The sequence below is a fragment of the Marmota monax genome, unplaced genomic scaffold, assembly GCF_021218885.2.
Source record: "Marmota monax isolate L192 unplaced genomic scaffold, Marmota_monax_Labrador192_F-V1.1 WCK01_AAM20220418_F8-fsc00012, whole genome shotgun sequence".
Classification (NCBI taxonomy): Eukaryota; Metazoa; Chordata; class Mammalia; order Rodentia; family Sciuridae; genus Marmota; species Marmota monax.
Genome location: NW_026695227.1, coordinates 32,134,916 through 32,148,200, shown reverse-complemented (window position 1 = coordinate 32,148,200; position 13,285 = coordinate 32,134,916). Strand labels below are relative to the sequence as shown.

The following is a 13,285-nucleotide window of genomic DNA, read 5'->3' as shown; positions in this document are numbered from 1 at the left end:
TGGTATATTCATATTTTTTATTTAATGTCTGTTTTTAAATCAACAAATATTTTTAGTTGTAGATGAACAACAATACCTTTATTTTGTTTATTTAGTTTTTTTTTTTTTTTTTTAATGTGGTGCTGGGGATTGAACCCAGTTACTCACACTTGCTAGGAAAGGGCTTTACCACTGAGCCACAATCCCAGCCCAAGTCTACTGTAATTCTAAGGAACACGTCTGTTTTGTCTTTTGCTAAAAGGCACTCAACCCAGTGTCTGACATATAGTAGATAATAAGTATTTGTTGAATTAATGAAATCTCAGAAAGCATGGGAAATCAGAGTGAAGGAAAAAAAAATAGGCTGGGTGGAGGATCTTGTTAAAGAGTTTTATTTAGGATGAGAAGTAAAAGGAAGCTACTAGCACATCTCCTCACCTATCCATGGAAATACTTACACTGGTCTTTTTGTTTGTTTTGTTTTTACAGTGCTGGGAATTGAACTCAAGGCCTCACAAGTGATAAGCAAGCACTATACCACTGAGCTACATCCCTACCCTAACTATTTATCTATACATTTATTTATAGACAGAGTCTTACTAAATTGCCGGAACTGGCCTCTCAAACTTGCAATCTTCCTGCCTCAGTCTACTGAATTGCTGGGATTACAGGTGTGTGCCAGTATGCCTGGCTTGTTTGCTTATTTACTTTTGTATTTTATTATAGTGCTAGGGAGTGAACTCAGGGCCTAGCATATGGTGGGCAAGCACTCCACCAGTGAACTACACCTCCAGCCCAATTGTTGGGTTTTTAAATATAAAAATAATATATATTCATTGCAAGAAGATTGCCATTACTAAGTATTGCTCCCAAGTATTGATAAGGATGTCGAACAACTAGGACTCATATGTTACTGGACTAGAATTCTTGTATATTACTGGTAAGGATACAAATTGGTTCAGACGCTTTAGAAAACCATTTAGCATTATCTACAAATGCTGAACATGTACCCTAAACTTAGAAATTCCACTTTTCAGTATTTACCCCAAAGAAATAAGTGCACATGTTCACCAAAAGACTTGTCTAATTCATGGCAACTTTATACATAAGAATCCAAAATCAGAACCAGCCAAACAAAAACACTCAAAAAATAGCAGAATGGATAAACTCTGGTATAATTATGCAATGAAATACAACACAACAATAAAAATAAATAAATAAAATCACTACACTTGATGACATGAACGAATCTCAAAAACATCAGGAGCCAGACACAAAAGAGTACATATTTTTTATTCAATTTATATGATGTAGACAGTAGAATGAATTGGACATAACTTTCCTATGTTCATATATGAATACACAACCCGTATAACTCCACATCATGTACAACAAGAATGGAAATTTATACTCCATGTATGTATGAAATGTCAAAATACATTCTACTTTCATATATATCTAAAAAGAACAAATTAAAAAATTATATGATGAAGTTCAAGAACCAGCAAAACTAATTTATGTTATAGAAATCAGAATTAATGTTACTTTGGAAATTTCTCTAGAGTAACACCAGGGGATTTTCTTAGGTATTGGAAAGTGTCTCTGTCTTATTTATGTATTTTTTTAAGTTGTAGATGGACAGAGTACCTTCATTTTATTTATTTTTGTGTGGTGCTGAGGATCAAACCCAGTGCTTCACTCATGCTAGGCAAGTGCTCTACCACTGAGCTACAACTCCAGCCCCTCTGTCTTGTTTTGAGTGGTGATTGCATAGATCTATATGTAAAAATTTGTCAAGGTGTGCACTTGGGCTGGGGTTGTGGCTCAGTAATAGAGTGCTCACCTAGCACATGTAAGGCACTAGGTTTGATCCTCAGCACCAAATAAAAATAAATAAAGTGATTGTATCCATCTACAACCAAAAAAAAAAAAAAGATTTTTGTACTTTAGTGCTGGTGCTGGAATGTAGCTCTGTGGCAGAGCAGTTGCCTGGTGTGCATGAGGCCCTAGATTTGCTCCCAGACCTTAAGGGAGGAAAAAAAGAGCTGGGCATGGTAGCACACCTATAATCCAGCACCGCCAGAGGCTGAAGCAGGAGGGTTACAGGTTTAAATACATCCTGTATAATTTAATAAGACCCTGCCCAAAAATAAAAAATAAAAAGGGCTGGGGATGTAGCTTAGTGGTAAAGCATACCTGGGTTCAATTACCTGATTGATCATCACACATTCTATATACGTATGTTGAAATGTCACAATGCATAAATATGTACAATTAGGGGCTGTGGCTGTGGCTCAATGGCAGAGTGCTTGCCTAACATGTGTGAGGCACTGGGTTTGATCCTTAGCACTGCATACAAAAATAAATAAAGTAAAGGTATTCTGTCCATCTACAACTACGAAGAATAAATAAATAAATATGTACAGTTACTATGTGTGAATTAAAAATTTTTAAAAAGTTGAGGGGGCAGGGGTATAGCTTAGTGGTAAAGTGCTTTTGTAGTATGTGCAAGATCCTGGCTTCCATCCCAAGCCCCCAAAATACATATCTATACGTGTGTGTGTGTGTGTGTGTGTGTGTATGTGTGTATGTTTAAGATAAGTCAAATGATGAGCTGGGTTGGAGCTCAGTGGTAGAGCACTTGCATAAAATGTGTGAGGCCCTGGGTTCAATCCCCAACACCACCACACATACTCACAAAAAGTCAAACAAAGATAAGTATATTATATCCCAATGAAAAATGAAACAAAAGTAACATAGGTTCTTGAGCTATTTAAGCAATGAAGAAGTGTATACAATGTAAGTTAAAGTTTTCCTTTTCCCATAGAAAACTTTGATTCCCATTAACTCTGTGTCTCCCTGAGCTTCTCTGATCATATATGTTCTTTTAAACTATCCCGGATATCCATGTCATGCAGAGTCTTTGATCTATTTAGGTGCAACACCAACCAAGTCACATAGACTTAAGAGTTTCTGTCTTCATGTGACAAAGTTCAATAGCAATACTGTGTCCCTTGTTCACATAAAGAGCAGTAGGAAATACAGATGAGTAAGTCACAACTGGTGTGCTCAAAGAATTTACAGTCCAAAGGGACAGACTAGACTGTAGACCAATCAAGCCCAAGAGCTGTCATACCATGCCATGTAGTGTTTTAGAGGACCAATAAAATGGGTTCAAACTATTGTACAGATAATGATGCTTTATAATTGTATAGATGTTACAGTTTTCAAAGTTTTTTTTTCTTTTTACATACAAGCTCACAATAAACTTAACCCTATTAAGTAGTTATTATAATTATTTTTTTCTTTTTTGAGACAGGATCTTGCTGTGTGGCCCAAGCTGTCCTGGAATTCCTAAGACTCAAGCAATCCTCCTGCCTCAGACTTCCTAGTAGCTGGCACTAAAGTGAGGTCTCAGGGCTCTATCTTCCTTTTATAAGAAATGAAGTTAAATTACTTGCCCAGACTGTTGGCGAAAGAGCTGGGATTAAGACCCAAGTATTCTGACTGCTAACCCATGGGCAAGCTGATACAATGGGAGCTCTGCTGGCCAGGCAAATGATAATGCCAGGTCCCAAAAGGCAAGATTCTGTGAGCAACGCCTCCAGGTGTGAGCAAGTTCCAAGTAACCTCTTGAAAAAGTGTGCACCCTGGTCTGCCGCCACTTGGTAGTGGGGACTTAAGGAACAATCTCAAGAGGGAAGCAGTCTCCACTTCCTGTCACTTTACCTATAATTCATCTACCTCAAGCTCATCAGACACTACCAAATGTGGAGCTGGAGCTGGAGCTGGAGCAAGAAGGTAAGAGGCCAGCAGAGTAGACTGACAGCTGGCTGCCTCTATGAAATCCACATTCACTGAATCTACAGAACCTCCCTCTGCCCCAAAGCTTCTCTCATTCTTTTTCTTTTCCTTGGTTTTCCTCTTCCATTTGCCCAGTATTACTCCAACCTGCTTTCCCTTGACCCCTAAATCTGTCAGTTCTTAGCCCAAACCTACTTTCAAAAGCCAATAAGTAAATCAAACCCTTCTCACTCCCACAGCCACCAGAGCAGAAGTTTTTTTTTTTTTTTCTATTCCACTAAACTTTTGTCTTTCTTTTCACATTTCCTTGTCTACTTGAACAAGAAGGCCCGGAAGTTATCATTAGACAACACAGCTTACTACCGCTCCTGGGGTAAAGGTAGGAGGGTGGAGGGACCTGGGTCCCCGCCCTGATTTGGAGCTGGGGGCACAGCTGCTTTGGTGGTTCCACCATGGCTTGGCTGTTTGAGTTCCCTCTCTCTTCTGGGGTTGGGGAATAGACATAAACTTGACTTTCCCCGTTAAGGGTGGCTGACTACCTTAGAAAGGAAAGGAAGCGGCTGAAAGTCACCGCCTTCACCACCCCAACCCTCATTTGAAGGGAAGGTGGCATAGGGTCCCCAGTCAGAACTTCCCTGCTCCTACTGTCACGTTCCAAAATGAAACGACCTCAAGCTGCACTCGGAGGCGGCTGACTAACTAGTCCTACCGACCCCCTATTCTTGTCCCAGGAGAGAACCTCTGGGATCTCCTGACCTGGTTGGGGCGGAGGATCCGCTCCCCACCACGGTGCCTTGATCCCGGGTCCCCAGATCCCCTCCTTTCTCTGACCGCCGCCCCCGGCGGTTGGCGCGGGCGGTGCAGCATGCGGCAAAGCTCTTTGCATAAATTATGCTCATGACGCAGCAGCTAAAAAAATCCAAGTAGCAGAAGGAGGGAAAAAAGGGGGGAGGGAAAAAAGGGGGGGCCGTTACAAAGGGGGAAAGAAGAAAAATATATACCTGACCGCCCCCCCTCTTCCCCTTCCCGCTTCCCGGCCGTCCCCCTCCTCCCAGCGCAGCCCACAGAGCCCCCTTCGGCTCTGCCCAGCCCCGGCGTGGGGGCCCGGGGGCGGCGGCGGGTCCCGACCGGCTCCCGGGCCGAGCTGAGCCCAGCCAAGCCGCACTGGCTTCTTTGTCTGCGGGCGGCGGCCGCCCCGGCCCCGGCCCGGGTCCCCTGGCCCGGGCTGTGAGATGAATCTCTAATCGGTGGCCGCCGGGCACCCGGGGCGAAGGCGGCTCGGGCTCCGGTAAGTGCCGGGGTCCGGGGCGGGGAGGGGTTTGCACGGAGGGGGAGGGGGCCGGGCAGGGGAGGTTTCGGGTTTGGTTAATATGCAATGCCCGTAATTAGCATAATTTATATATTTATGATAAAGAGAGAAAAAGCCGCGGGGCCGGGGCGGCGGGATGGCGGGCCAGGGCTGCGGGGAGCTCCAGGAGTGGGACGGCGCGCGGCTGCCTACCTGGGGCCGCAGACCCCGGGCCGCGCCCTCGGCCGCCGGCGGGCAGACTCGGACCCAGCGGGGAGGGGCGGCCGCCAGGTGGACCCGGTGGGAAACCTGGCCCTGGCTGCTCCGGGTTTCTGTCCCCGAAGCCCTGGTCGGGAATGAACTGCCGAGGAGGATGTATACACAGACCCCCGTGGCGACCCGGGACGGATTCCGCCCCACAGGAGAACCCGGGTGCCTGGGTTCCTGGTTACTAGGGCCAGCTGAGGCGGCCAGGGCGACCTGTCACAATTCACCCGCACGAACCTACGAGAGGACTGGTGGGACTCGGGGCTAGAGACCTGGGTGTTGCTGGAAGGTGGGAATGTGGTAGGAGGGTCACCATCGAGCACAGCATGAGCACTTCATAAATATTTAATCACAATATTATTATTAATAATAGTCATAATAATGGGCCCAATATGTGCTCCCTAGGCATTCGCATCTGGCAAGGCCAAGGGAGCTCTACGTGCTTTCTAACCGTCACTTTGAGCATTGAGATTACACTCTGGACTGTGATTGTAAACCTAAAACATTCACAGAATAAGCTGGAAAGGGGGAAATAAAAAGGGGTCAAGAAGCTTTCCTGGGCCAGACAACCGGCTCTTTGCAGAGATTTTATCCTCATCTGCTCCTCCCGATACCTTGTTCCCAAAGTAGAAGGTTGGTCTTCAGTTGCTCACACACATTTATCCCTCCTCCACTTATCTCGGTAATTTAAAGCAGCCAATATTGACTGGCCTAGGCCTTCTGAGGAAAAATTCCACCTATTCCATTTTGATTGAAGTCCTGGTGCTCAAGATGATGCTTCTGTGACCTGGAACTTCTTTGCATATCTGCTGTAGAACTTCACTCATTCTTCCATTGGTTCAACAAAATATTCTCCAAGGGCCGTACTAAGGTCAATTCAGATAAAGCTTCTTGTGTGTAGTTTTTCCTTCTGGGATGACATTAAAACAAGATAATACTGGAGAAAGAGACAGAGGGTTGGGGGAAGCTATTCTCTTTTCTTCCTGGGGGTACTGCCTGGCAATTAAGAAAATAGGGTTGGGGATGTACTTTAATGTTAAAGCGTATAGCATGTGCAAAGCCCTGAGTTCAATCCCCAGCACAACCAAAACCCAAACAAAACAAATTATCTATCTGTCTATCTATATCTATCCTCCCATGTGTGTGTATATATGTATGTATATATTATATATATGTGTGTGTGTGTATGTGTGTGTGTGTGTAAGAAAGTGAGCCAGAAAAATATTGCTTTTCCAAGGATGCTCTGTTTTAAGAAAAAATCTGGGATAAGATAATAAGATTTAATCACAATAAAATTATAATTGCGGGTGGGGGGGTTGTAGCTCAGTGGTAAAGTGCTTGCCTAGCACATATGAGGTATTGGGTTCAATCCTTAGCACCACGTAAAAATAAATAAAGTTATATGTCCATCTACAATTAAAAAAAATTATTAAAAAATTGTAATAGGGCTGGGGATGTGGCTCAAGCGGTAGCGTACTCTATCCTCAGCACCATATACAAATAAAATAAAGATGTTGTGTCCACCAAAAACTAAATATATATATATATATATATATATATATATATATATATATATATATATAAATTCTCTCTCTCTTTAAAAAAATTATAATAGTTGTAATAGGGATGTGGCTTAGTGATAAAGCATATGCTTAGCATCGCAAGGATCTGAGTTTAACCTTCACCCCCAGTACCATAAATAAAAATAATTAACTAATTATAATAGTAATCTTTTTCATTTTTTATGATGCTTTACAATTTAAAACATTTTTTTTTTTAAGTACTGGAGTCTGAACCCAGGACCTTGATCATTCTAAGTAAGCACTCTACCACTGAGCTACATCGCCAGCTTTTTTTATTCTTGGAGACAGAGTATTGATAATTTGTTGAGGCTGGCCTTGAACCTGTGATCCTCCTGCCTCAGTCTCATGAGTGGCTGGAATTATAGGTATATAGTCACTGTGCCTAGCTTAATACATTTTTATAGTCTTGTGGGTGGGCAAGTGACAGGAGGGTCACCATTGAGCAGAGCATGAACACTTCATAAACATTAATGATAATATTATTTGGGGGGCCAGAATAGTCCCCATAAGAATTCCTCTTATTTCCTGATAGGAAGCTTTTTGTGTTGTTGGAAGGATAGAGATCTGAAGCAGGTGGACCTGGCCTGAAAGTTTGAATCTGCTATTCCCTTGATCAAGTCACCTGGCCTCTCTCTACTTCCATTTCCCTACAGATAAAAGTGAGGGTCATGATATGTGCACCATGCTAAGTATTTTACTTACATGATTCTATATTACTGTGTAAGGCTATTTAGTTGCCATTTTAAAGATAAGGAAATTAAGATTCTGAGAGGTTAAATAAGTTGCTCAAAATCACACAACTGACTGCCGGGTGCAGTGGGGCACCCCTGTAATCCCAGCAACCAGGGTGACTGAGGCAGAAGGATCCCAAGTTTAAGGCCAGTCTCAGCAACTTAATGAGACTCTGTCTCAAATTAAAAAATAAAAAAGGTTGTATAAATAAAAAGTTGTAAAAAAATAAAAGGGTTGTAGCTCAGTGGTAGAATTTCCTTGGGTTTAACCCACAGTGCAAAAAGCAAACAAAAAAAAACCCACACAACTCTTTTATGGCAAGGCTAATATTCGAACCTAGGTTTGCTTGGAAGCCCATTCCCTTATCTCTCTTTCTTTATTTTTTATTTTTTTTTAATTATTTTTTAGTTATAGGTGGACATGATATCTTTATTTTTTTTTATGTGGTGCTGAGGATCAAACCCAGTGCCTCACGCACACCAGACTCTTTACCTCTGAGCGCTTTACCTCTGAGCCACAATCCCAGCCCCTCTCTTTCTTTCTTTCTTTCTTTCTTTATATATATTTAGTTGTAGTTGGACATAATACCTTTATTTTATTTATTTATTTTTATGTGGTGCTGAGGATCGAACCCAGCGCCTCACACGTGCTAGGCGAGTACTCTACGGCTGAGCCACAACCCCAGCCCCTCTTTCTTTATTTTTAAAAAATATTTTTAGTTGTAGATGGACACAATATTTTTATTTTATTCATTTATTTTTCTGTAGTGCTGAGGATCAAACCCAGTGCCTCACATGTGGTAGGCAAGCACTCTATGGCCCCAGTCCCCCCTTATCTTTCTTTGATCTTTAGCCTTCTCATCTGTAAAATGCAGGTAGTATTAGTATGTTAGTCACCTTTCTGTCACTGTGATAAAATACCTGAGATAAATCAAGTTAAAGGAGGAAAGGTTTATTTGGCTCATGATTTCAGATGTTTCAGTCCATGGTCAGCTGGCTTCACTGCTTTTAGGCCTGTGGCAAGGCAGATCATCACGGTGGGGAAGATGTGGTGGAACAAAGCTGCTCACCTCTTGGCAGTTAGTAAAGAGAAAGTGGGAGAGGGAAGGGGCCCGGGACAAAATATGCCCATTAAGGAAAGACCCTCAGTGACCTAATTCCTTTAACTTGGCCCTGCCTCCTAAAGTTTCCACACTAGTACCCAGTGGTCTGTTAAGCTATGACTCCATCAATGGGTTAACTTATGGGTGAGATGAGAGCCCTTGTCGCCAACCACCTTCCAAAGACTGCTCCTCTGAACATTCCTAGGGACCAAGCCTTCAACATATGAGCTTTGGGGGGACATTTCAGATTCAGACCATAGCCACTAGTTAATGCATTGTTCTTGGTGTTTTGTACAATAATTCCAAAGTAAGCCCTCTTATTAGGATTTTTTCAGTGAGAAAACAGAGAGGTAATCTATCTACCCCCAGACAGTCACACAGTTGGTCAAGCTATGGTATTCTCTATGTAACCATTAAGCTCTGTGGCCTCATGGGGCTGATGTCAAATTATAATAATAATAGGTAACACTTATTGTACTTTTTTAAAAATTTTTTGGTGCCAGGGATTAAACCCAGGAATGCTTAATTACTGAGCTACATCCCTATCCCTTTTTTCGTTTTTTTAGATGGGCACAACACAATGCCTTTATTTTTTATTTGTTGAGGATCAAACCCGGGTCCCGCCTGTGCTAGGCCAGCCACAATCTCAGCCCCCCATCCCTTTTTAAAACTTTTTTTAAAATTTTGAGTCAGAGTCTTGCTAAGTTGCTGAGGCTAGCTTTGAACTTGAGATCCTCCTGCCTCAGCATTCTGAGCTGCTAGGATTACAGGTGTACACCAACATGCCTGGCTTTATTGGACTTTTACACAATTTATTATAAATATGGTAACTGAGGCATAGAACATGGGCCCTTGCCCAAGTTCTCACAATTAAGAAATAGTGAAACTGAGAGGCAAACCAAAGTTCTTAACTATTACACTAAGTTGAAAAATATAATTGAGATAATGTATGCAAATTAATTATACTATCTTCCACTTTCTGATCACTTAGTATATGTCAGGCATTCATATACAATGTGTTGATTATTCGTTCTTTACAATAGCCCTAGGAAATAGGTGCTATTATTATTTCCATTTTGTAGATGGAGAAACTGAGGCACAGAAATTAAATCATTTGTCCAAAGTTCTCTACCTCGTAAACATCAAAACTGAGATGTCTCTGGACCATGCTCTTAATGCTATGTATTAAAGGCCTGGGTTTCATAAATTATCATGACTATTGTTCCTCAGCAGGTAGGACACAAAGTCTGTGTCATGGAGCTAGGAATGGAAAGAGGTGAGAGAACAATGCAGAAAATCCACTCAGGCAGTGACAACCTGAAAGACAGAGCTTGCCTGGACACTGGAATGGGGCAAATAATACTTGTATGCAGGAGGGGGCATACTAAAGCTGTGTGGCCCAGGAGATAGTGGTTAAGAAGGTCATATTATCACAGAGAACTCACAGGATCTGCCAAGGAAATAAATGTGAGAGATAAGGAACAAGAGAAGGTCAGGACCACAGCCAGAGCTGAATGGCCAAAGCCGCCATTGCTGAGATGGGAAGGTCGTGTGCAATTGGAGCAGCTGCAGTAGGCAGTTAGATAAATGAATCAAAAATTCCCAGATAGTGAGGCACCATGTTGCACGCCTGTAATTCCATTTATTAGGGAGTCAGAGTCAGGAGGACTGTAAGTTTGATGCCAACCTGGGCAACTTAGCAAGATCCTGTCCCCAAATAAAAATTTAAAAAGAATGGGGATTGGGCTAGGGTTGTAGCTCAGTGGTAGAACACTTGCCTAGCATGTATGAGGCACTGGGTTCAATTCTCAGCACCATATATAAATAAATAAACAAAATAAAGATCTACCAACCAAAAAAAAAAAAAAAGGAATGGGAGGAATGGGGGAATGGGGATGTAGCTCAGTGACAGAATGTCCCAAAGTTCAATCCCCAGTACTTCAAAAATAATAAACAAGTAAGTTCCCAGACTGTGTGAGAACACCCAGGGAAGCAGTGAAGAGTGAATTGGCTGTACCATTCTCTGCAGCCCCAGCTACCTCTATGTCCCAATCTCCTGCCCTCTTCTGGTAGCCAGTCTGAGTGTCAGCTCTGCAAGAAGTAAGCAGGTGTGAATTTAAATTAAAAGTGGTTTAGCACTAATGTCAACAAACAACCTAACCAGAGAGCATTATAATGTTAAAATTTTGAAAGACGAATTTACAACAAATGTGACTTTCTTTCAATTGAATGCAGATAAAACTAAATTCAGCTTACCCAGGCTTTCTTTGGAGTCTACCCTAAAAAATGAGTATATACTGAGTGTTAAGGGGCTGATTTAAAAAACAGAAATGGGTCCGAGTTAAAAGGCTGAATCTAGCTGAGCACAGTGACACCTGTAATACCAGCTACCGGGGAGGCCCATGCAGGAGGTTTGCAAATTCAAGGTCACCCTGGGCAACCTCGTAAGACCCTATCTCTCTCTCTTTTTTTTTTTTTGGTGTGTGTGTGTGTGTGTGTGTGTTTCTGGGGATTGAACCCAGAGCCTTGTGCATGGGAGGCAAGCACTCTATCAACTGAGCTATATCCCCAGCCCTACTGTCTCAATTTAAAAAAAAAATTAAATAAACAATGAAAAGGGCTGGGAAGTAGTTCCCTGGGTCAGTCCCCAGTACCACACACACAAAGTCTGGGGCTGGGGTTGTGGCTTAGTGGTAGAGTGCTTGCCTAGCATGCATCAGGCACTGGGTTCGATCTTCAGCACCACATAAATGTAAAATAAAGATATTGTGCCCACCTAAAATTAAAAAATAAATATTAAAAAAAATCTAAATCCCACACAAGTTTCACTTTCCTACAAAGGACAAGATTTTTCTTATATCAAGATTCATGTCTGAAGTACATACCTTTGTGAGAACAAGGATCACACAAAACTGCATTGTATGTCCCTCCTGTGGATCCTCCGCTGACTTCTGTTCATCCACCAGGATACTTAGAAATGCTGTATTATAGTTACCTTTTTATTTCCTTGTCTTCCCTATTGGACTGTAGACTTCTTGACAAAGGTGGGAAATGTATTTTTTCCTCCCACTATACCCAACACATAGTAGCCATGGAAATATGTGTTGGCCAGGACAAGACATTTCAGGATTTCTTCTACTAGAATCTCAGACTGTTCTAGGAAGTTCTGGCTTGTTTGGGATTTCTCAATGCACCTCCTGGGTGTCTTGGAATATTACCTGAAGTCCAGAACAGTTCCAAAGGAGAATGACAAGTAGAACCAGCTCTTCCTCTCCATTGAAACTCCTAGATGGCCTTGGACCTTTCTGGGTTCTTAGGTTGTGGACAAATGCCTCAGCACTCACAGTTCATTCTGTTCTGAGGTTGCTTGGATTTTAGACTCTAGCACAGAAAAGCAAAGGATACATCAATTACATAGGTGTCTTTTAAATTTTTTTTAGTTATACAATAACTAAAAATATTGGATACAATATCTTTATTGTTATGTGGTGCTGAGTATGGAACCCAGTGCCTCACAGGTGTGAGGCAAGTGCTCTGCCACTGAGCCACAACCCCAGCCCCTACATAGGTATCTTGATTCAGGTGTTTTTCAAACTTGAGTCATTGGAGAGAGGAGGCAAAGGAGAAGGTTCTGGATGGACTCTGATTCCCTCCCCAGCTTTAACCAGATCAGTTCTGCTTATATATTAGGGTTCCATTGCTGGGGTGGGGAAAGGAGCTCCTTCTCTGAAACATGACAGCTGATTCTTTTTCCTCCCTATCAGGCTGTAGACAATGAATAGCATCCGGGCTCAAAGGGGATCCTCCAAATGTGCTATTTTCACATCACTGGGGAAATGGTCTGAAAGCAAATAAGATAACCGCCTAATCAGTGAAACCAAATCACAGCCTGAAGCTTGAGAAAATGTGGAAAGTTCTTGATGAGGGGTTAGAGCAGGTCCAGAGTAAAGTGCACAAATAAGCAAGCAAGGGAATCCATGGCACATAGCTCAGAGTTAAAATGCTGAGTGCCTACTCATTAGAGAGGCGTTTATATCACATGTGTGACTCTGATAGGAGACTAAGGTAGAAGGGAGGCCTAAAGTCTGGAACAAGGGGAGTCTTTTGCCTCTGCTGTATGCAGATTTCTGTTGGACTGAAGTCTGGTTAGAGGGTTAGGATGAGCCTAGGTATGGCCAGTGGCTGACTCAGGCCTACTGTCCTGAAAAAAAGGACTAGACACTGAAGGACCCAGGTTCTCAAAACTCATAGAATCTCAAAAGTGAATCACCAAGCCTTAGTTTTTCTTATATCAGATTAAATGATGTGAGCATTCAGTAGGCAGTTTGATATGAGTCTAAAGTTCTTGGATGAAATCTAAGATAGAGATTTTGATTTGGTAGTTGTCAAATGGATTGAGATTACCTGGAGAGGGACCGAAGGGTTGACTGACTATACCCTTCAGCTCAGCCCTAATAACACAGTTTCAAAGTGAATACCAGCCTATGCTTAACCACTCCTTATGAATGGCCTCGGCCACGATAAGATTCT

At 42.3% G+C, this 13,285-nt stretch overlaps 1 protein-coding gene across 4 annotated transcripts in view; it reads left to right on the top strand.

Annotated features, from left to right (window-relative positions):
- The first annotated feature begins 320 nt into the window (after positions 1 to 320).
- Positions 321 to 13,285, top strand: part of Pou6f1 (POU class 6 homeobox 1) — a 31,063-nt gene continuing 18,098 nt past the window's right edge. For 2 of the 4 annotated variants that reach the window (XM_046435465.2, XM_046435466.2), the window contains exons 1-2: positions 322 to 650; positions 3,299 to 5,071. The gene's annotated coding sequence lies outside the window, so the exon portion shown is untranslated. Of the gene's footprint in view, positions 651 to 3,298; positions 5,072 to 13,285 lie in introns of all 4 variants that reach the window. The other 2 variants (XM_046435469.2, XM_046435468.2) reach the window with 2 other exon arrangements.